The following is a 23,674-nucleotide window of genomic DNA, read 5'->3' as shown; positions in this document are numbered from 1 at the left end:
CACTAGTTGACCGTATCGATTATCCAAATCGTTCAGCGTCTAAATACACAGAATTCAGTTATGCAACAAAAGCTTTAACTTGTAAAAGAGCGGGTAAGTAGTCGTTTAACCAAACTCGTGGAGTCACACGGTCAATGAAAATTCTATCATAGACTAAAAATGTAGTATTGTGCAATTTTGTCATGCTAATATATTAAGGTCAAATGCATCGTAAAGTAATGTCTTTTCAGTTAACATTCATTAATTGAATAATATATAATAATTAGCACTATTAAATTATTCACTTCCCCGTCTATTAAAAACGTACGGACGAGATGTACACGCTACACCTCTCACGAGCATGCTGTGCTCTTCGCTATTTATATTAATCCCAAAACGGAACCAACGCCACCGCCCCGATCGGCGTGTCTTTTAAACCATTAGTAGACCGTCTTTTGTTTACACTGCGATTTTGTCTCGCGAAAACGGAACCACCGAAGTAGAAGAATCAACTACTATCTTGATAACGACATAAGCGGAAAAAGTGGAAAAAATTAAATGCAAAGCGTGTTCCCGAAAGTGTCAGGAGAAAACGTGGATGTTTCTTTGTTTTTCCTTGTATGGAATGAAACAGCTGGAGTAAAATGTTACGTGGAGAAATACATTTTTTTGAAGCTTGTGTGGTTTCCTTCATAGCTTGCATACTTTTGCATATTAAGTGCAGAATGCTGCTGCCAACCTCCCTCGGGGGTACCGAACGCGACACTCACAATCATTACACAACAACCAAGCTTAACATTAATCGTATAATGTTTGTGAAGTATGACTAAACACACATTTTTGTGCAACCGACATAAATTCCACACTTCATTTACATAAATTGATTAACTAACGACATGAAAGTGCATATTGAAATTATCTCTTTCGTCATTTACAGAGTCTAAGAACTTTTCCTGCGGTGTCTTCGCCCTTAGCTATTTCGACCGTGCTAAACATAAATATTATTTTATCGCTGGGACGCGTTTCAATATCAATGTTAGTTTACGATCCCTCGCGTTTATCTTTAAACAAATTTTATACCTACTAATACGAGATTGCATTAGTGGCCGATTAGTAGTTTTCTTAAACATTCCGAAGGTCTTTGACCTAACCTCCTAACGAGTCGTGCGTACAATAAAGGCATTTATTCGAAGTTTCGCCACATGAAAAAATAATTTTTGTTACAAAATCGGTATTTGTAAACGAGGAAGTAGTTTATTACAAAATTGTAACGTCAGTGGACCACTTTGTTTAAAAAGCTTTTCCCCTTAGTTACTCAGTACGTCATGTTTTGCTTGGAAATCTACATTTTTCTAAAATTTGAGGGTGGTATTTCTAGGAATGAACCCAGGAATATATAAAAAGGGCGATTTCTAAAGTTTCCGAGCCCCAAAGAATCTTGGGAGGACTATGATTGCAGAAAGATGCCTAGTAAAATTACTGATATCGCACGTAGAATTTTTGTTAGCAGAGTCCCTTCCCCGGAGACTTGTAGCTTACCCCTCGTATCCAAGCCTACAGTTGAGATTCGAGATCCAGTGGTAGTGATAGTGGTAGTTTACAGGCTACAAGTCCATAAAATATGAAACAATTCGATAATTCCCACATATTTAAACGAAAACGAGTAGCCACGACCATGTATCATATTCATAACTGGATATATTATTTTTTTATTGTTATTTTGTTTCTTTTCATTTCCTTTCACTGTCACTGCTCAATGTCTTCTTAAACCAGGTGTTTCTTTAAAATTCATTGTTCCTGGCAAGTTCATTTGAAATTCATGTTTACCCCCCATACTCCCCAGTGTTACGTTCGTCTCCAAAAACGTGTAGGATAAGCACTCACATGAAAAGGAAACGTTTTTTTTAAAGAACTTAGGGCTAGAGGGTCCGGGGGATATGGAATATCCTCCAGCAAACGGCCCTGGAAATATTTTCCAGCAAAGTAAGACACCATAACTTTCTCAATTACATCTGCCGCCTTCCTGGTGATTAAAAAAATTTAATTAGAATCATTAAAAAGGGCGATTCCTAAAGTTTCTGGGCCCCAAAGAATCCTGGGAGGTCTAAGATATATGAAGTTTTTTTTAATATCTGTTAGAGAACTTCTACAAAGGTTTCCTAAATTTGCAGAAAGGTGTCTAGTAAAATTGCTCATATCGCACATAGAATTTTTGTTAGCAGGGTCCCTTCCCCGGAGACTTGTAGCTTACCCCTCGTGCGGGGTATCCACGCCTACAGTTGAGATTCGAGATCAAGTGGTAGTGATAGTGGTAGTTTATATGCTGCAAGTCCACAAAATATGAAACAATTCGATTTAAACGAATAGCCAAATATGTAATGTATGTATGTATGTATTTTTTTATTTTTATTGCTATTTTGTTTCTTTTCACTGCCTTTCACTGTCACTTCTCAATTTCTTCTTAAGCCAAGTGTGTCTTTAAAATGCAATGTTCCTAGCAAGTTCATTTGAAGTTGATGTTTACCTCTCACACCCCCCGGTGTTACGTTGACCCCAAAAACGTGTAGGATAAGCACTCACGTGAAAAGGAAATGTTTTTGTAAAGAACTTGGGGCTGGAAGGTCTGGGGGATAAGGAATACCCTGGAAATAGTTTCCGGCAAAGTAAAACACCATAACTCTATCTCAATTACACCGGCCGGCTTCATGGCAGTCGTAGAAAAGAGATAATAAGATCTTCGTATGGGGAGGGGAGGGGGGGGGTTCCATATCACACATGAAAAGGACCAAACGTTTTTACGAAGAACGTAAGACTCTGGGGATATGGAATACCTCCCACCAAGTAACCCTGGAAATATTTGCCGCCAAATTAAGACACGATAACTCTTTTGTTTTGACATCACCAATGGATATATTTTTTGCAGACGTCTCAATCGCCCTTTGTGAGTTTCCTCTTCCGACAATCCGTTTTTGAGGTATAAGGGAATATACCCGATCACGATAAGACTAGGAGGGGTATGGTTGGTAGAAATTCATTCCTTTCGGTGAGACCTTTCATTTAGAGTAACTAGTTCCACGCCCCCCCTCCCCCTCCACCCCGTACTTTGATAAGAGGACAGAAAGAAGGGCAGGAGCTGGTAGAATACGGTTCCTTTCGTTGAGACCTTTATTTAGAATACCATGAGAGATAACATTAATTTTACCCCCCTCCCTCAGGCCCCTTCGCTCACTCATCTCGATAAAGAGTCGCACGGGAAAGTTTTACTTTGTACAAACCAATTTATTTGTATGAGACCTTTCATTAGAATACCATGAAGGGTGGAACATGTGTTCCCCTCCCACCCCCATTTTCTAAACTTTAACTTTAAATCTGAGGTTGTCGTAGTACAGGCTTTAATTCAATTTAGGGCATATTATAGTTCTTGATGCGTAGGTGTGGGTGGCTTTCATTTTAGATTAATTAAATACACAGGGTGTTTAGATAATTTAGGGCACCTGGGAGATTTTGTGTACGTAGGTAGTATTTTATATTTAACAACCGGCGGGAAGTTGGCCTTGGAATTCAATTCAATTCAAGAGCCCCAAAAAAACAAGTTAAAAAGTAATCGTAAACGATTTACATAAAGCGCATTTCCACTTGCATTCATTTCCCATTTATAAGATGCAACTTCTGTTAAAATCGTAAAAATCCGGCCACAAATATGAAAATAGCGTTGCACATGGGCAATCCATTTTTGACGTGTTACTTCAATTTCAGTTTATGAGAAGAATTTCATTTCAATGCTTTTCTAAATAAGAAAGTTGGAACTGCGCATGCGCAAACCTAAATTTTAAAACTAATGTTAGATTTTCCTTTGTTCCAAGCGCCTAAGTATCAAATTTCAGTTAAATGGTGCCATAGATAAAAAAAGTTGGCACTGCGCATGCGCAAAAGAAAATTTTGAGACTGGCGCTCGATGATCCTTTATTCCAAGTGCCTATGTATCACATTTCATTTAAATTCTTCCATAAATAAAAAAGTTGGCACTGCGCATGCGCAAAACCAAATTTTGAAATTGGCGTTTGATTTTCCTTTATCCCAAGTGCCTATGTATCAAATTTCGTTTAAATTCTTCCATAAATAAAAAAGTTGGCACTGCGCATGCGCAAAACCAAATTTTGAAATTGGCGTTTGATTTTCCTTTATTCCAAGTGCCTATGTATCAAATTTCATTCAAATACTTTTATAAGTAAAAAATTTTGCAATTCGGTTTATAAATGGTCGAGATGCGAAAAGGGCACTGTGAATTTTGAATCGATTCGATTCAACTTTTGGCATTGCGTATTATATGGCTAAAGCTATGCCCATATTGAATTTCATGCAATTCAGTTCATAACTAACGGAGATGTAAAAGCGATCGAACATTTCTAAACAAAGTTATCGTTCACACGGACAGATAGATGGACAGACAGACAAAGGAACAGACGGAGAGACCAACCGGCAGGCGACAGATAGCAATGCAAAATTATAAACGATCTCTAGGATCGTAAATAAACGGCAAAAGTGTAAAATTATGGAACATGTAAAAAACGGTTTTTTGTTTTTTTTACAATAACTTTTTTTGTAAGCGGTACAGAAAAAATTCCTTCCTTGGTACAAGACTCGACACCTTAACGAACCAAATAGCGAAAAAAGTAGAACAATAGCTCTTAAGATAAAGAACTAGTAGCGTCGCAAAGTTAGCGGACGGACGGACGGACAGCCGGACGGACGGACGGACGGACAAAGTGGCCACAATAGCGCGTTTTTTTTTATTTTTGTGGAAATGCGCTAAAAAGGGAAAAAACTTGATCTTCACCGGGAAAATTGATTGAGACCTTTTTGGGAGTGTGGGGGCATTTTCTTATTGAATACTTGGCAAAAAGGACTACGATTAATGGTGAGGTTTATGGGAACAGGACCGAACGCGTCCTTAAAAAGTAAAATGAGTTTCAGGTACAGGTTCATTATTTTACTGAATCTCAGGAAATAATTCGTGGGGTGGGGGGGGGGGGCCTTTTAGACAGCGAAATTTGATGGCCGTCTGGCACACCTTCAAGGTATAGGCTACCTACTGCAAAAAATTCCAGGGTTCTAGGACCATTCCCCTAGAAGTAGTTCGAAACGGCAGAATCTGGCGGTATCTCAATTGACACTGGAAATATTTTCCAGCAATTTAAGACACGATTACTCTTTCTCAATTACAGCTGCCGCCTTTATGGTAGTTTTAACAAAATGTCATCGGATTGGATCCCCTGGTGTTAGTTCCTCTCCAAAAACGTTTAAGATTGGCACTCACATGAAAAGGACCAAATAATTTTGTAGAGAACGGAGCGGTATAATAGCACCCCCCTCCCTTCAAGCACACGAAAATTAGTTCATCCTTTTCCCTAAAATCAAGTCTTTTCCTACTGCAAAACATACAATCGTGTTTTTTTTTCTGTTCCCGTTTTCGTGGGAATTTCGGAAAGTGTTGTACTAACTCAGAAACTTTCGCCGGCATACGCCCAACAATTCCCCAAAGTCTGATCGTAATCGTATGAACGGTTTAGACGCGCATGAGAAACAGGCAGACAGACAGATAAACATTCGTACATATAATAGCAGAACCGACGACGGTTGTATCACATTACAGTGGGCACATTTTAAATCCTTTGAGCTTTTGTGAGTTTCAGGACATGATGGTGATATTTTGCAGAATCACAATGTTAATTTAGCTTTCTGGTACCGGCGTGTAAGAAAGCTCCAAAAAGCTATGCGCAGATGGCTAATTTCATGCGTAATCTTTTGCATTCTTACGTGCTGGGTACAATAATTCGTTGTATAGTCAGTCACACCATGCACATTTTAAATCCTATGAATACTTGTGTGTTAAGAGATGGCGCACTGTGCACACTTTAAATATTTGGAAGTTCTACTTAAATTTGACTTCGTTGCATAATCACACTGTTCACATTTTAAGTCTCTTTGAAGACTTGTGTGATAAGAAGTTAAACAAAAAGGTAAAACATGCATTTAGTTTAGGAGTAGGTACTTTGAACGCTAATTTCAAAGGCCTCGCGGATCGTTCGCAAAAAAACACATTACCGTTTCCCTACGGCGCGTTCTACATGGAACACACTGTATACAAAATATGCATTATGAATGAATAATCCGTCGCAGGTTGTAGGTTAAAACCCTCTTGAGCGTAGTACACTAGTAGGTACCTACAGAAACTTATCTCCAATCTCCTCAAAGCCGGAATTGATCCGTAAATATCGACGCAAACATAACCAGGTTACGTAATTAAGCATTAAGCATAATTGAACTTAACTAATTCGATTCCAAACCCGCTCGAGCGGGAATCGACCTTTTTTTTGCGTTCCGGGACAAAACTAATTGCCTCTCAATTAGCGCTCCAAATAATTCATTCTTCGTTTTCAATTAATTGTGGCGTGAAACGTTGGTCTTTTGAACCCCCCACGAACGAGCGGGGGTCAAACCTCTTAAATTTTAATCCACTTTAAAGTCCCCAAACAATATAATTATACAACAAACGCACAATGTTTCATGTTTAAATTTAAACTTCTCTTGAGGCTCTATAATTACGCCGCGCTGTAAATAGAGACGGATGTGAAAGGGTGTGTGCGTGCGTATAAAGTGTAAAATATGTTTTATAATAATTAAAGTGTATGATGTAAGGCATTTTAGATAAGGATAAAAGCTTTCCTTTTGAAAGGGTGGTCTTAAGACGGAGCGTGATTTATGCTCGGCCGGCCTAAAAATACTCATACACCGTGCGCCATTATTCTAATCGTTTTTGTTTGTTTCAGGTACGGCATTTTGCGCTACGCTACGGCGAGGGGTAAGATACAATAATTATTTCAGAATGTCATGCGGGTTGAAAATGTCTCGGAGCGTTTTCGATCTAATTTTATCCGGGCGGAATTTGGAGCGCCTGTGGAGTTCATGTTTAACTGAGAGTTTTAGATTATTTGTAGACATATGCTGGTGTTTAAACTCGCTTTCATCGTGAATAATAATAACAATAACGTGGGAGCGGTGGGAAAAAAATTGTTGGTGGAGGTATGATGAAAGTTCCTGTAGTTTTCGTTATTATTAAGTGTTGATATATTAATGATGCCCTTATTACTCTTTTCCGAATTTGGCCAATTAATTCTAGAGCTAATGTGCAAAGTAAAGGATTCATCTTCAACCTTAAACTAAGCTCAAATTTCATTATGGCCAAAGTGTCAATTGGCTAAAGTCAATATTCATAAGTATCAGGGGTATGATCCGATTCCGAGGGGGTAGTCTGTTTAAAATGGGGAATAAAAACCGCACTTGCAGAAAATACCATATAAAATACTACGTTTTCTCTTTAGATATGCTTCTAATCTGAGCTCAAATTACGGTATGGCAAAAGTTTCAGTTCAATAAAGTCCGAGTTCAATCTTAACACCGCAAAACTTAAGCGGACAAACGATCCGCGACGAATTCCTGCCTCTATCTATTCCACTTTCTTCTTTTGCTTCGCTGTTTATGTTTCTCTGAATCGAACCCAACGCAAATCTCGGGCCACCGTCCCTTTTTAATCAATAGCACACCCGCATTTTCGTTATCCGGCCTCGTCTAGACGGAATGAACAAAACTGGCAAGTTTCTTACCAATCTTGATAAAAACCCACGCGTTCTAAATCGCGAATAAACTGACTCGCGTCTACCATCCGTATGAAGCGGTACCTACATATGCAATTTTACCCATACAAATTTAAACTGCAACCCGGGCTCCTATTACTGGATTTGCCCTTTATTCTTCAAATTTAGGCTCAAATTTCACTATGGAAAAAGTGTCATAATTGTTTAAATTGCGAGCGGAGTAGTTACACTAATTAAACTGAAAAATTGATCAAAATATGGGTTGCATCGACTAGCTCAATCGAACGGAAACCACTTGAACTTACATTATGACTCCTTGGTGTCAAAAACTAATATTTATGTACTTCTCGACAGAAAGCTGATACCATTTGACCCCCCCCCCCTTAACATAGAAAATCTCTAATCAATCTGGTCGATAATAAAAACTGAAGAATACAAAATGGTTTAGTATATTGATTCCAAAATATAATAGTTTTTTTAGTCTCTTCCTATGGATTTCTACAGTTTCAACTCTTCTGGCGTCAAGGTGCGCCTTGGCTGAATAGCGAATTAATTTCTTCAGAGATGAAAGTTTATGGCAACTGATGCGCGTCTCTCTCTTTTTTACTTTAACTTTGCGGAGTAGAAAACCCGTTACGGCTCCAGCGCAAACGGTGCGGTTCGTATCCGTCCGCAGGGCTTCGATTGTCTCCGCCACGCATTTCAACCAATCATAACTCCCTATCTTTCTCTAATCTGTAGCGGGCGGAAAAACCGAAACGGGGCTATTTCAAAGCCAGGCTTCGTTGTCGTCATAATTATTAATAGATTTCTGCTTCGTAGGTGGGGAGGAATGGGGGGGGGGGGGGGATTGCAATACCAACCAGATCCCCGGTGCTAACATTGCCCCCAAAACTGTCAGTCGCCCTTAAAACTCTCTGTATGCACTCCCGAAAAGGAAATTTGATCGTACTCCATAGAGAATAGTCATACCAACATTTCGGAGAACGGCGCACCACGGGGGGGGGTGGAATACACCGCAGAATCTTGAATAACACTTTCCCGAATGTAGCTGTCATAGTTTTTAGGAAGGATAATTATTAATAGATTTCTGCTGCGTAGGTGGGGAGGAGTGGGGGGGGATTGGAATACCAACCAGATCCCCGGTGCTACCATGGCCCCCAAAACTGTCAGCCGCTCTGAAACATGTCGTAATAAATCTCTCCCGGAAAGAAAATTTGACCGCACCCCATAGACAAAAATCATTCAAACACTTTGGACGAGGGCTTTAACACGGGGGGGGATTGGAATACCAACCAGATCCCCGGTGCTACCATGGCCCCCAAAACTGTCAGCCACTCTGAAACACGTTGTAATAAATCTCTCCCGAAAAGAAAATGTGACCGCACTCCATAGAAAAAAATCATTCAAACAATTTGGACGAGGGTTTTAACACGGGGGAGGGGGGGGGGGTTGAAATCACCCCAATATTTGCGCTGGAACACTTTGTCTGAAATCTCTCCCTGAAAGAAAATTTGACCGCATTCTATACAAAATAATCATTCAAACATTTTAGGCGAGGGCGTAAACCAGGAGGGGCTGTATGGAATAACCCTCCCCCCCCTCTCCGAATATTTAAATAATCTCCCGAATGTAGCTGTAATAGCTATTTCAATGGATAAATAATGAATAGATTCCTCCTGTGCGGACTGGGGTGTATCCCATGCCCCCCCTCCCAGACCTCCCGCTGTGACCATCGCCCCCAAAACTATCAGCCGCCCTTAAAACTCTGTATGCACTCTCGCACTCCATAGAGAACAGCCATACAAACATTTAGGATAATGGTGAACCCCGGGGTGGAGGAGTGTAATACACCGCAGAATATTGAATAACACTTTCCCGATTGTAGCTGTCATAGTTTTATGAAGGATAAATTAATAAATAGATTCGTCCCGTGCATTGGGGGGGGGGGGGGGAATACACCCTCAAAACTGTGAACCGCCATTGAAACTTTATGTATCTATGGAAACCGCACTCCATAGAAAATAATTACTCGATATCTCCTGAATGGAATTTGGGGGGGGGGATCCATACAGCCCTTACAACTATGAAATCCCTTTCGAAAAGGAAATTTGATCGCACTCCATATAGTCACATAACATTTCGGAAGAGGTATTCCCTCCCAGAATATTTAATAACACTTACCCGAATACTCCATACTCCCCAGACCCCCCGGTGCAACGATGGCCCCCAAAGCTGTCAGCCGCCATTGAAACTCTGTATGAAATCTCTTGGCGAGGACGTGACACCGTGGGGTTGGGGGTTTGGAATACCCCTCACAGTGTTTAATAAAATTATTATACAGGGTGTTTCATAATTGAATGACAATATTTAAGGGGGCGTTTTTTGGGTCCATTTTAACAAGAAAACTTCATATGAACCTATGTCCTAATTTTTCAAAAATAAATTATTTATTATTAATATCTGTAATACCACTTTAGACATCTTAATGAAATTTGGCATGTGTGTACTATGTATCCAGAGGCATTTTTTAACGTACCACATTTTTTTAATTTCCACCAGTGGCGTTTGTACGGAATTTCGCATGCCCATTTTGGCACATTGATGGTACACCACTTTTTCTCTGAAAACAAAAATTGTTCTTGAAATCCCCAATCTTCTAAGCAAATTTGATATCTTTGTTTTTTCAATCCGATGCACGGTTTTCGCTTAAAAAAATAGAAACCGTTTCTCTGCATCATCATGACAATATGAAATTCCGTACGAACGCCACTGGTGGAAATTAAAAATATGTGGTACGTTAAAAAATGTCTCTGGCTACGTAGTACATACTCGTATATGCCAAATTTCATTTAAATATCTAAAGTGGTATTACAGATATTAATAATAAATTAAATATTGACATTCAATTATGAAACACCCTGTATAATCCTCTTAGAACCTGATCTATATTGTAACGTAAATTTAATTACGTGATTTGTTTATTTACAATTAATTTTATTAGTGAATTTATAATAGTGCTACACAAATTTATAACATACCAGCAAACGGAAAGTTTCTAGAAAGATTACGGGCCTTCCCGAATATCGGCGAAATCGGCATATCGCATTTCTCGGAAAGAACGCCTCAGATTCGTGTTGGTTCCTTATCACAGGGGACTCATCGTTTGCGGCGCCTTGATGGCGTCTGCTGGCGCCCCGATGTCTTACAATATATTGGAATAATTTAGATATTCGATAATTTTACTTAAAATATGACAACTGCGAAATGGTTTTTTGCTATATTTGGGAGAGGGGCGGGGGTAAACGTGCAATGTCAGTAAATTGCGTGCAATTCGCCCTTTGAGATAGCCATTTTACGAGAGCGAAGTTTTTTAATCGCTCATTCAACATGATGGATATAAATTAACATTAATTATTAAATTACGCTGAAAGCTTAGCGTTTCTATCGCGCTCGCACGTAATAAGTAGGTTAAAAGAATCGATACAGTATCGAAGGTGAGCGTATTGCGTAACAATTTGCCTTCTTGAAATTTACATTTTTTTTGTTCAGATCCGGCGTGAAATCGTAGAACGGCCTAAAATCGTTGCGAAAGGACCACCCGTTATCGGCTCATCGAACTGAGACACTTCCACATTCCTAGCTTCTGATACCATGAACAATGATCGGCCTGTTTAAGTACGAACTTCCTTATAATAAACACAAAATAAATGCGTCTATTCAATTCAGTTGATATCGTTGAAAATAGAGAGATAAATCTTTCGCTCGTCCTCCTCTTTTTGTGGCAAACATCGTCGAGGGAAGGCAGCCCCCCCTAAGCAAACTGACAAATTGTTTCTTGTCATCGACAGCCCATATTATCGTGCACATTATCGGGGAAGTGTGGAGGAAATGTTGACATCCCCTTTGGGATATTATTACACAGTGAAAAGGTGAAACTTAATTTGCCTGTTGGGTTACAAATTTCATTAGTTCCGAAGTGAAATCCTTTTTCTGTCTCTCTGCTGGTCGGGCTTTGGGAAATGTTTTAATTAAAATCAGCGGGCGCTCGGGGATTTTGTGAAACGAATGGTATTTCCATAATTATATCTATCAGAACGTCAGCTTTGTTGACAAAGTGCGCAAAAATCGATACTACACGCCATCGAGATTTTTCTGTTTGGCTTTTAGATGCAACGTAATATTTGTAAGTCATTGATAACATAAACATAGTAAGAGTCTGTCGATGTTTGAAATGGCTTTGAAAATATCTTGCTGCGTTTGTAAGTGGGAGGGCGTTTGTGTTACAGGTTCCGACGCCAATAAATTTTCATTATGATCATAGATCACAAAAAAACACTTACTTCAACTATAATGTGCGGGATGTAAATAAACCAAAATAATTTCTTTTCATTTACTATTGATTAATTGAATTGAATACATAATAATTTGCACGTAGTCTCAAAACTTGCAATTTCTTTGACTTTGGCAAGTGGTGGAGACTGACATATACTTACTCTGTTTCAGTAGTTGATGGCGCTAAGGTTCCCTAACTCTTGAAATTCCATGAGATACTTCCATTTTGATAAATGAAACTGTAACCAGTGGTTGACAGTCGATTTTCGAAATCGTTAGCTCAATCAGCGTCGGTGACAGCTTTCATGTCTTCATCATTCCCGAATATTTTGGAAGATATGAAGGTCCTGGCATGTTTGCGAAGTTGAGGCAGAATCAAAAATCCATTCTTTTTCTGGACACTTACACCACAATACAGCACAAAACATGTTCTCGCCCTCAGTTTTCTTCTTGTCAAACTTCTTCTTAGGACAATTCGACTTGATATGTCCGAATTCGTGACATCTATAACACTTCACGGTTTTCCACTTGCCACCAAGGTGCAAAATTTAACACAAATTGGTCGTCGCATGTTAATGTTGCCCCCCCCCCCCCCAATCCCAGTCAAACTAGTTTTTATACCTTATACGAAGATCCTAACAATTAAAAAAAGTTTTCGCCCTACAAATTTCAAAGAATTTCCGTAAATATGAAAGTTGACAATCCACTGTTTGTGCATGCGCAAGGGCACCCCAAGGTTACGAACAGAGGACAACACAACAAAGGGGTTGATTGACCGAGAATGACGGACGGACAGAGAAAGCGACTGAAATAGCGCACCCAGCTGGGTTGGAAAATGCACAAAAAACATATCAATAAAAAAAGCTGCATTGAAAAATCGATTTTATCGATCTCTTGTAATATTCGACCAATCAGTGGTTTCAAATTCTAACCAATGAAATGATTTGTTAAATGATTAAAGGCTAGGTAGATAAAGGAAAGGAAAGAATCGTAGATGTCCGAATTGAATTATGTTTAGTTTCAGTTTTAACATCGATGCCGAAGTGATAAATTTGCAAATGAAATCCGTGCTCGTGTTTCAATTTAAATGATATAATTAATGTGATTACAAGTAAGTGATAAATAATTGTTATCGATCAATTTACTTAAGGACTATTTCATATATAGTTTATCGTTAATAGTGTTAGTTCCTGTAAACAACAATAAATCCTGAGTCTTGAGTACTGAACCTTCTAGAGGTTTGATTCCCAGATCTTGAGCCAGTTCTGAATCCTCTTGAGCCTTGAGTTTTATGAATCCTCGATAAGTCTTAAATCCTGTATATTCTTGAATGGCGAGTTTTAAACCCTCTAGAATCTTGATTCTTAAATCCTAAACACAGAATTTCCTATCCAAGGTCATGTGTCCTGAGTCGTAGGTCCTTTTAAATCTGGGAATCTGAATCCTGCATGGTTGCAGGAGTTGGGCGTGGATCTTGAATCCGCAATGTCGAATCTTGCATTCTGAGTAGTCTACCCTCTTGAGTGTGGCTCCAGGGTTTTGAGTCCTGAATCCTCTTTTAAGTTGCGAATCTTGGTTTCTGAACCCTTCGTCCATTTGACTGTTGGATCCTCTTCGATGGCGATTAAATACTGAATCCTGGATCTCTTGAATCCTAAATCGGAAATTCTAAATCCTGCATCCGCTTGCGTGTTGAGTGCCAAGCTAGAACCTTAATTCCTGAACCTAAATTTTCTACCTAGGGTCCTGAGTCGTAAGTCTTGGGTTCTAAACTTTGAATTCTTCAGAATCTTGGATGTTTAATTAGTAATTTTAAATGCTGTTCTAAATACTGAGCCTTATTGAATCTTGAGTCACGAGTCATACGTCTTGAGTTGTGGGTTTTGAATCCTGTTGAGTGTTAAGGATTGAGCCTCCTAAGTCTTAAATCCCGAATCTCTGGGCCTGAATTCTAGATCTTCAAAAGTCGTTGATCGGCCATTTTGAATCCTGTATACAGAGTCGTGTATTCTGAATATTACCCTCGCGAGTGTGGCTCTCGAATCTCCAGTCCTAAGCCGCGAATTCTTTCTCCTAAATCTTTTTGAGCTATGAGCCCTCATTCCTCCCGATTCGTAAATCTTGGGTTTTGATCTTTGAATTTTCAGAATCTTTTATGTTTATTTCGTAATTTTAAATCCTGTTCTAAATACTGAGCCTCTGGAGTCTTGGCTCCCAAGTACCGAGTCCTACGTCTTCAATGCTGTTGAGGATTGAGTCTTAAATCCCCTGGAATCTTGTCATAAATTCTGAGCCATACTCCTAAGTCTTTAATTCCGAATCTCCGTCCCTGAATTCTAGATCTTCAGAAGTGTAGTCTCTGATCCGTAATTCTGAGTCGTGTATTCCGAATAGTGCGTTTTTAAGTGCGGCTCTCGAGTCTTGACCCCTAAGACGCGAATCCTGAATCCTAAATCTGTTTTAGGTTTGAACCATCATTCCTCCTGATTCTCGAATCTTGGGTTCTGAACCCCTCATCCATTTGAGTGTTGAGTTTCACGACTATTCGATCCTCTGCGGTGATTATTAAATACAGAATCCTTTGTCTTAAATCCCTGGTCTCTTGAATCCTAAATCGTGGATCTTAAATCGTAAGTTCTAATCCTCTTGCTGTGCCAATCTTGAATCCTCTAGAACCGTGAACCTAAACTTTCTATCTACGTTCATGGGTCCTGATTCATAAATCTTAGGTTCAGAATCTTGGATGTTTAATTGGTAATTTTAAATCCCGGTTTAAATACTGATCCTCCTGAGTCTTGACTCTCAAGTCCCTAATCCTACCTCTTGGATCGTGAGTTCTGAATCCTATTGAGTGTTAAAGGATTGAGCCTTAGATCCTATCGAATCTTGTCATAAGTTCTGAGCCATACTCCTAAGTCTGTGCTGAATTCTAGATCTAGTATAGTCTTTTATACGCAATTTTGAATCCTTTATACGCGCATTATGAATAGTAAACCCTCTTGAGTCGGGCTCCGGAGTCTTGAATCCTAAAGCGCGAATCCTTAATCCTAAATCCTTTTGAGTCCTGAATCCTTCTATGTCGAATCTTGGGTTCTGAACCCCTCATTGATTTGAGTGTTGAGTTCCACGACTATTGGATCCTCTTCGATGGTGATTAATTACTGAAACCTTGGTGGATCTTTAATCTGCATTTTTGAATCCTGTATCCTGAACAATTATTTTGAATACTAAACCCCTTCGAGTCTTGCGTTGTAAGTAGTGAATCCTTAATCCGCAAGTCTTGAGTCCTAAATCGTGAGTTCTAAATCTTGGAATATTCTTAACTGTTGAGTGCCAAGCTTGAATCATCTGGTAGGTACCTTAAATCCTAAACCCAAAGTCATGGATACTGAGTCGTAAGACTTGGGTTATGAACTTTGAATTCTCAGAATCTTGGGTGTTGAATTCGTAATTTTAATTCCTGTACTACTATCCATGGGTCCTAAATACCGAGTTCTACGTATTGAATCGTGAGTTCTGAATGCTGTTGGGGATTGAGCCCTAAATCCTTTGGAATCTTGTCTTGAGTTCTGAGATTTAATCCCGAATCTCGGGGCCTGAATTCTAGATCTTCAGAAGTGTAGCCTTTGATTCTCAATTTTGAATCCTGGATATAGAGTCGAGTACCCTCTTTAGTGTGGCCCCCAAATCTTGAATCCTAAATCCTCTTGAGTTTTTAGTCCTGAGTCCTCCTAAGGTTCGAATCTTAGGTTCTGAACTCTTCATTCATTTGAGTTTTGAGGTCACGACTGGGCCCTAAATCCTAGGTTTTTAATCTGCATTTTGAACCCTGTATTCTGAATACTAATCTTCGAGTCTTGCATCATAAGTTGTGAACCCTTAATCACCAAGTCTGAATCCTAAATCGTTAGTTTTAAATCCTGCATCCCCTTGAGTCTTGAGTCCTACGTTTTGAATCGTGAGTTCTGAATCCTGTTGAGTGTTGAGGATTGAACCTTAAATCCCCTCGAATTTTGTCCTAAGTTCTGAGTCATACTCCTAAGCCTATAATCCCGAATCGCCTGAATTCTAGATCTTCAGAAGTCTTGGATCCGCAATTTTGAATCCTCTATACAGAGTCGTGTATTTTGAATGGTACCCTGTTGATTGTGACTCCCGAATCTTGAGCACTAAGGCCTTAATCTTAAATCTTTTTGAGCTTTGAGCACTCATTCCTCCTGAGTCTTAAATTGTGAGTTGTGAATCGTGCACCCTTTTGAGCGTTGAGTTCCAAGCTCATTTAAAAAAAATGGCTGCTAACGGAGGCTATTAACCCGACCCAAAATTTCCATGCCCAAAACCAGATGACTATTGGAACTCTTGGTCATAAACGAGTATGTCTCAATGGATCAAGCTGCATTCGCTCTAGTCAATTCTAAATTGTTGAATACGTCAAGAGGCATAAGGGCACAAATGCCGCCAAAAATGTCAGAATTTCAAGTGCGGATATCTCAAAAACCAAGTGTCGGAAGAGTGCTTACAAAGAAAAAAAGATACACGAAGCGCATTGGCCGGTGGGTTAAAACTTCAAATGCGAATAACTCAAAAGGGGAGTTTCTGAAAAGGGTACTCAACAAAGGAAAATGATGGGCACAGCATTCAGAGATGTGGAAAAGCATGTTTTAATCGAATTATTCTCCTGTTGGAATACGAAAATTGGCATAAAACTGAAAACAGCCAAGGTCGATAGTTCTGGTTACAAAAACATTCCTTCCAGATTTAATTATTTTAAAATTGGGCCTAAATTTCCAGATCTTGAGCATTCAGAAAGGTCAATTTTCGATCGAAATATCTTCATATCGTCGAACTTTTGCTTTTACCAAACCTGTTTATCTTTCTCTAAATGTAGGCCGAGTTCGCCCTGTCGCAACCGAGGGCAAAGTAAATTGGAACGTTGATATTAAATTCAGGAATTCGCCGCTTTAGTATTTATTTACGAACATCCCACTCTGCTTTCCGTCTTCAAACGTAAGGGAATTAATTCAATTCTCTTTTAAGGGAAACGTTTATTTAAATGTTAATTCCTGGAGGAACCGAATTTGCATTTCGCCGACGCCGACGACGCTTGTGGGTAATTCGTCAGAATTTGTTAGCACGTAATAATTTATTAATTGATTAACTTTGTCTAGTTAGCGTAACCCAGTCTCGGTGTACATTAAGGGATGATCATGTTAAAAGCTCGCATGGCGCCTATTATTATTTGCGACACTCGCGCTAAGTGCACGGTAATGGGGGTAAAAAACAATGGGGTGTGCGCAACCCATATTGATAAATCGCCTTCGATAACAAAGGCGTTGTTGTTGGCTAAATTCTTTGTGCACTGGATATTATTATCTTTTAATTAAATTTCATCACGCAATTGCGATTGGGCGAGCTGACTCAAAAGCCCAAACCTGCACGTTGGTGCAATATCCCTAATTTACTTTAATTATTGGAAAGCAAGATTGGACAAGTGTCTTGTACCTAATCGAGGGTTTTTTGCTACTTGAGAGCCCATAATCGACCGTAAACTGTGTCTAACTAAATTCAGTGAAGGGAGTAAGCAGTCCAATTATCCGGACATAATTTTTATGAGGATCACTTCTTTTTTTAATGAACAATAAAAAAATAATATTTATTTCATGAATATTCTTAAAGAGAACCGATCGTTATTTTTATACAAATCAAAAGAAATTACAATACCCGATAATACCTTACATATAGCGCTCTTTGGAAACTACAGTACGGCCTTTCTCCTAGAGATGGTACCTCCGAAATGGATAATAGATAACGGAAGCTGGATCAAAGGACCAATGTTGGCGTTTCTTAGGATTCCTTTAGAAATTGATGCTCTTGATGTAATTTATCGGGCATTGAACAGTCTACGTTTACTGTCTGCCGTCAAGAAACTTTCTTTTTCACAATACGATCTATTAATAGGTCACTCCAAAAAAAAGTGCAGTGTATTAATATATTTTTTCACCACAGATGCTTCTAGTACTTTCTTATTTAGAGAGATGCTTTTAGTCCGCAAGCGTATCGTATATTGTAAAGATTAGGTGTGCGCATTGTCAATTTTTATGTTTTATGAACACATTTCTTTGCCCTAACCATAGATGCTATTGGTAAATAAAAACATAGCAAGCACTGGTCAATGCATGAAAAATGTTCTGAAGTTTCCATTTATATGTATAATTTGCACTGCTTTATGAAACTGATAACCTTTAGTAATTAAACGTCTTTTTAGCTTAATACTCACGTAAAAATAACGCGTAATAAAATGCCTCACAACATTTTTATTCTGGGCCGCTTATCTCGTGGCCCAAAATCGAATATCTATTAATACCACTTGATGCCCGCAAAATTAAACTATATTTTGACCGACGTAGTTGACGCGCTCGTACTCCAAAACCGAATGCCTTCATTTTATCCTGCACTAGTCACTACTCCTTATAACAGTGGGTTAAGCTGGACGTCCTTTTACTCATAGACGGCCACCTAGCGCGGAAAAGAAAAAAAAAGGGTTGAGGGCAATTTTGGTAACCTCACTTCTGCTTCCGTTTCCGCAGAAAAAATGCATTTTCTGTTTCCGCTTCTGCTTCCGTTATAACACTTCCGTTGTATCACTAAATGAAATATTGATAATATATTGTTGTTCAACGATAAGAAACTTAAATTAAATTTCCCATTCCCAGGCACAATAAATCACCTAACTCGATAATGATCGAATAAGTTAATGTGCTAAATTTCACAACAGTTCCCAAAAAGCAAAATTATATATCGTTCTGGCCCAAAGCCCTAGTTCCTTATGTATGTCCAATCTTCTAGATTAACCTACAAAAAAAAATGCCTGCTAGCTGGTCTACAGGTGTCTTGATAAGATACTGCAGTTATCTTGTAATTAACATCGGTGTAAGTGCACAAATTAACCAGGTGGATCTGACCGTACTAGCGTCATTGGTGAAACACAAAGTATAGCCTCCCAAAACACGGAGAAAAATGGAGGAACCCGCCCAAATTAAACTGGGGATCCACAAAATATAGGTTCAATCGCCAGAATAATCATAATTGGAAATTGCAGTTAGATCCTCATGGACTCATGGATCCACGGGCCCCTCCCAAAGGCCAAGATTGTCGTGCGATTGTTTTCAAGAATATGCAATTCGCGGAACCTTCTTCGGTTGAGATGGGCTTTTTATCTATTAAAACCGCAGTGTTGTTAAGTGTCATTAACATTTAATGCATTTTAAATATTATATGAGGGAATGGTATGGTATGTAAGTGTGGTAAATGCATAAAATTTGTAAAACGTCAGCGTTCAACATTAATTTATAATGCAAGAAAATTTTCAAGTTCAACAAATGAGATGACGAATGTTGGCTGGGGAAATTGTTGAACATTTAAATGTAGAACCTCGTCTGATACCTCAACTAAAGTACGCTCCAATTACTCGTGTCGATGGAACAATACTTAATCATTAATTGTTTTAATACAGCTAATGTTTAAATAATTTGAATTAAAAAAGTTTCAATAATTTTTTGTGCATTATTTAATTTTTCTTCCACATCTTCATGCTTTTTTTCCATATTTTTTGTGCATATATATGTGCATTTTTGACGTGTTTTCATACATATAGGTCCAGTCCCTAGTCATTAACAACATTTTGAGGGAATGGTATGGTATGTAAGTGTGGTAAATGCATAAAATAGCTGTTTTATTGGTTATATTTTTCAAAATTTGTACGGGGGAGAACCCTCTGATCTCCCAGAATACGATACCTAACCATCACTGTACTAAAATTTACCCTCCCCAAGATCTTATCCTGAATCCTCCACTGCGTGGACTTCACCATCACCTCAACACTGTTTAATGTGCTCAATTTAAGGCGTGCTTCTACTGGAATGTTGTAATTGAAAAGCATAGAATGCGCCTTGAGGCTTGCGTGGAAAAAAATACACCAACAGGTGACAGTTACAAGCAAGGTATGCCAGCGAATCCCAAACAATGAATGCAGTGACCGTGAACCAAAAATAATTATGTGCATAACAAAGTAAACTGGTACATCCTCTTTTTGATTTGTAGCACGCCCAGAATGGTGCTAATTAGTTAACGCGGCCATCTTTAATCATGACGTGCGCACAAAGGCGTAAAAAGTCCACAGCCGTTTATTGTTGCAAAAGGCCCATTAAGTAACCAGTGGCCCATAAAATGTCAGATCGCTAGCTTTATTAAGAACATACATTAAAAGCCATTTTGTAGAAATCAATCTTCTTATGGAAACACCCTGTACACTCCCTCTAACACTACGCAACCCTAAAGAAAATTTAAACAAGATACGAAGAATCGCATACGATTTTCAGTAGGGGAATTTTTTGTCATTCCGCTCGTATTCGGAAACCAGACTTTTGATCCGGCTCATATTCAATAGCACTGATCTTTGAACTCTTTTCCGCTAGACGAGGAACAGACAGACAGACGGACGATCAAAACCATCACATAAGGAAAAATTTTTTGTTTCGAAAAATTCCCCTAAAAAACGTTTAGAGCCTTCAGTACTATCGGGACAACTGTTGAGGGAAGAATGTCGAATGTTTCTTTCACGGAGAATATTCCCCAAAAAACCTTGAGATACCTTCATTCATGACAAATTTACCGGAGAGGGTGTTCTGTGTCTCTCAGAATAATCTGATAACTTTTGGCGAGGATAACATAACTCTCGGCACTATCATGACCATTATTACGAGATCATAAAATATTTCCTCTTCCCCCCTGATTTTGTCTCAACAATTGCATGGTGAGGGTTCTGATATGTATTCAAGTTATTTATAATAATTGTATAAGGGTGCGCTGACGTTGTCATAGAGATAAGTTGTTGATTCTGTATTCTGTAATTTTGTAAATTGGTCAATGTTTGTCAATCGTTAGAATAAAAGTTATTAGCAAATCTACAGCCTTTGTCCAGCGAATACATAACAATTTGGCGACGAGGATGGGATCAAGAACTATTGATGTGATGTCAAAACATTGATATTTTCGTCAGTCTACAGGAAACGTGCTTGTCAAATATTACAGAATACAGAATCAACAATGTATCTCTATGACGTCAGCGCACCCTTATCCAATTATTATAAATAACTTGAATACATATCATGTTCTAAATGCTTTGGAGAAGAACTTAGCATCGGGTGTTTGTGGGAATACGAAATGCCTCCAGGAGAGCCATTCTTTTCTCTCAGCAAAATTTAAATCTTTAAGAGACTGGAACTTTCAGTCGGACCTGTCAATCCCATGGAGTCATTGAAGATTTTTAAAATAGTCAAGAGCCATGGTATGGAAGGTAGAAGAAACAAAAATCTCTGGAAGTCGACGGCTGAAGGACGACAATTTTTCCCATATCGACTAAAAGCGTCCCATTTGACGACTGTCTGTGAGTCTATAGCATCCAAAGTACTGATCCTAGTAACCTACTATGGAAGACATATCGGAATGAAATGAGCGCGGAGAAACCATTCCGTACATCTCGTACATCTGTATTTCCCTCCAGGGCACCTCAATCTGTCCTCCTGCATTCAGCAGGAAGAAGCATTAAACAAGACATTTGATCAGCCTCTGTACCATAACCAGGAAAGGACCCCTCAATCAACACTTTGTTCTCTAAACGGTTGCACCATCACAGGGAGCACGCACATCGGCATTTTTTCGACAATGAACGACTAAGTTAAAGCCCTGAAGAGCAACCCACTGTTGCAGGATGCTGCCCAAAACCCTGATACATCTCAGGATGAGTTGGTCAGTGCAGGGGAGAAGTTCTTGATTCCAGTTTAGCCTGGTAGGGGCACAGTCTCCTAGGAATATCACTAGGTACAAGCGTGGCGTGGGAACGAAAAAGATCCCCTAGATTTGGGGGTGGAAAACAACGCGGGATGGCATTGTACCAATAACCACCTCAAAGGAACCCGTCCCACCGAGGTGCTTCACTTCATCTCTTGCAATTATTTAGGAGTCTTTAGAGAAACACTGAATAAAGTCCGAAAATTTCGGAGTTTATGGGGCACCAAAAGTTATGCTCAATCCAAGGAGGGCTACACACTTACTCGTCTTGAAGAGTACCCTAATGGGTTTTAGAACGATTTGTAACTCCCCCCCCCCCCCTCTCAGGTCCAATAGCTGTAAGGAAAGACAACAAACCATTGTACTGTATTTTTGTCACACCTGCTCATTGCATTTTTGTTTATTTTAGAAGTTCTGTTTGTATCTAAAGTCAAAGTATAATACATTAGCCAGCCAAGCCCATGGTTAATCAATGGTTAAAAATGGTAAACACCTAATAGTTGAATCTAGTAGTGTTAATCAGTGATTAACCTCAATCATGGTTTGTGAAATTGGGCATTAGTGTCGTTAAGAGTCTCCAAGACCTCGAATTGCGACACTTTTTGAATATCGGTAAGATAAATCAGGAGATACATCCCAAATAGGTATCTACAACAGGAAATTCGATCACGTTATCTTTATCTTGTTTATGATGTATTGCAAATGAATTATCTTCTTTTCTTTCTTGCCTTTTCCATACCAAGCTCGAAATGTGCGGAAGACCGGATTATAATGGCATTATTTATCGGTCGTATTTTTCTCCAATTCTGTGGACCATGGACCTGTAATGCATATAGTGCTTTTTTCAAGAACGATTTGGAATTGCGACTGTATTTTGCCAACTTGTTTTTAAGTACCGATAACAGACAGGGAATGCATGCAAACAAAGCAATTTTCCGGATAAAACCTAATCTAATCTTCCTACTCACCAACAGCTATAAAAAGGCATGACCTGCGTCCTAATAGGTGTATATTTTCTTCGTCGATATACAATCAACGTGATGTATTTTAAACTTTTGTTAGTGACCGTTACACTATTCTTGTGGAGTTTTTCTTTCTCGGAGGGTAACTACTTTTGTTTTTAGCAATTCTTTCTTCATTTAATCGTAGCTCTAATCTGTATAAGCTGCGACGGCGGTTCAGTTGGTTGTCGAAGTGGAAAGGTAAACAATTTGACTATGACGTGTCCGAAGAGTGCATCGTTAGACATGTTCTGCGTCTCGTACGAAACGGGAGGCCGTAAGTTACGGGGATTATATGATAATCGTATTTATTCTTTAAAATTATTTAGGTAACATTCATAGAGGGTGTTCTGGTAAACAGAAGTCAAGTTCAGGAAAACTGTGCGACCAAGTACAAAAACAGAATTCAACATTCACAAATTGCAAGGAATGTTCAACTGATCAGTGCAATACATTCAATTACGACAAATGATAGAAACTCCTTATTGTGATATTGGAACCACTCTATATAATGTACTTTAGGCTAATATCAGCTAAATAAAACTAATAACGTGACTTTGTGGGTTGTTTATTGATAAACGTAGCTATTAACATAAGATCAGGTCGTTTTTAATGTTATGGTATTATGGGTTTTGATCTAGCTACATTGAAAGGTAAACTATAAAAAAATAGCTTACAGGGTGTTTTTTTGTAGGTCCAAAGTTACAAAACTTCACATTAAAAATCCCACTTTTTTTAAATGGAGCACCCTGTATATTTTTCTGGCATCTTTTAGCTCCTCCTTAAACCCTCATTTTTTGGTGGAAAAATGGCGGAATTGCTCGAAAAGTAGAACTCCCCCCCCCCCCCCGATAG

At 38.9% G+C, this 23,674-nt stretch overlaps 1 protein-coding gene and 1 long non-coding RNA gene across 3 annotated transcripts in view; both read left to right on the top strand.

Moving 5' to 3' along the window:
• Positions 1–23,674, top strand: part of LOC116180240 (protein amalgam-like) — a 146,795-nt gene that overhangs the window by 49,281 nt on the left and 73,840 nt on the right. The gene's annotated exons all lie outside the window — the stretch shown is intronic.
• On the top strand, positions 21,087–23,364 carry LOC116180241. The gene is made up of 3 exons (XR_004147101.1): positions 21,087–22,922; positions 22,968–23,096; positions 23,149–23,364. It is a non-coding gene; the product is annotated as an uncharacterized LOC116180241 (long non-coding RNA).

The sequence above is a fragment of the Photinus pyralis genome, unplaced genomic scaffold, assembly GCF_008802855.1.
Source record: "Photinus pyralis isolate 1611_PpyrPB1 unplaced genomic scaffold, Ppyr1.3 Ppyr1.4_LG9, whole genome shotgun sequence".
NCBI classification, from domain to species: Eukaryota; Metazoa; Arthropoda; class Insecta; order Coleoptera; family Lampyridae; genus Photinus; species Photinus pyralis.
This window is presented reverse-complemented; position numbering and strand designations above follow the sequence as displayed.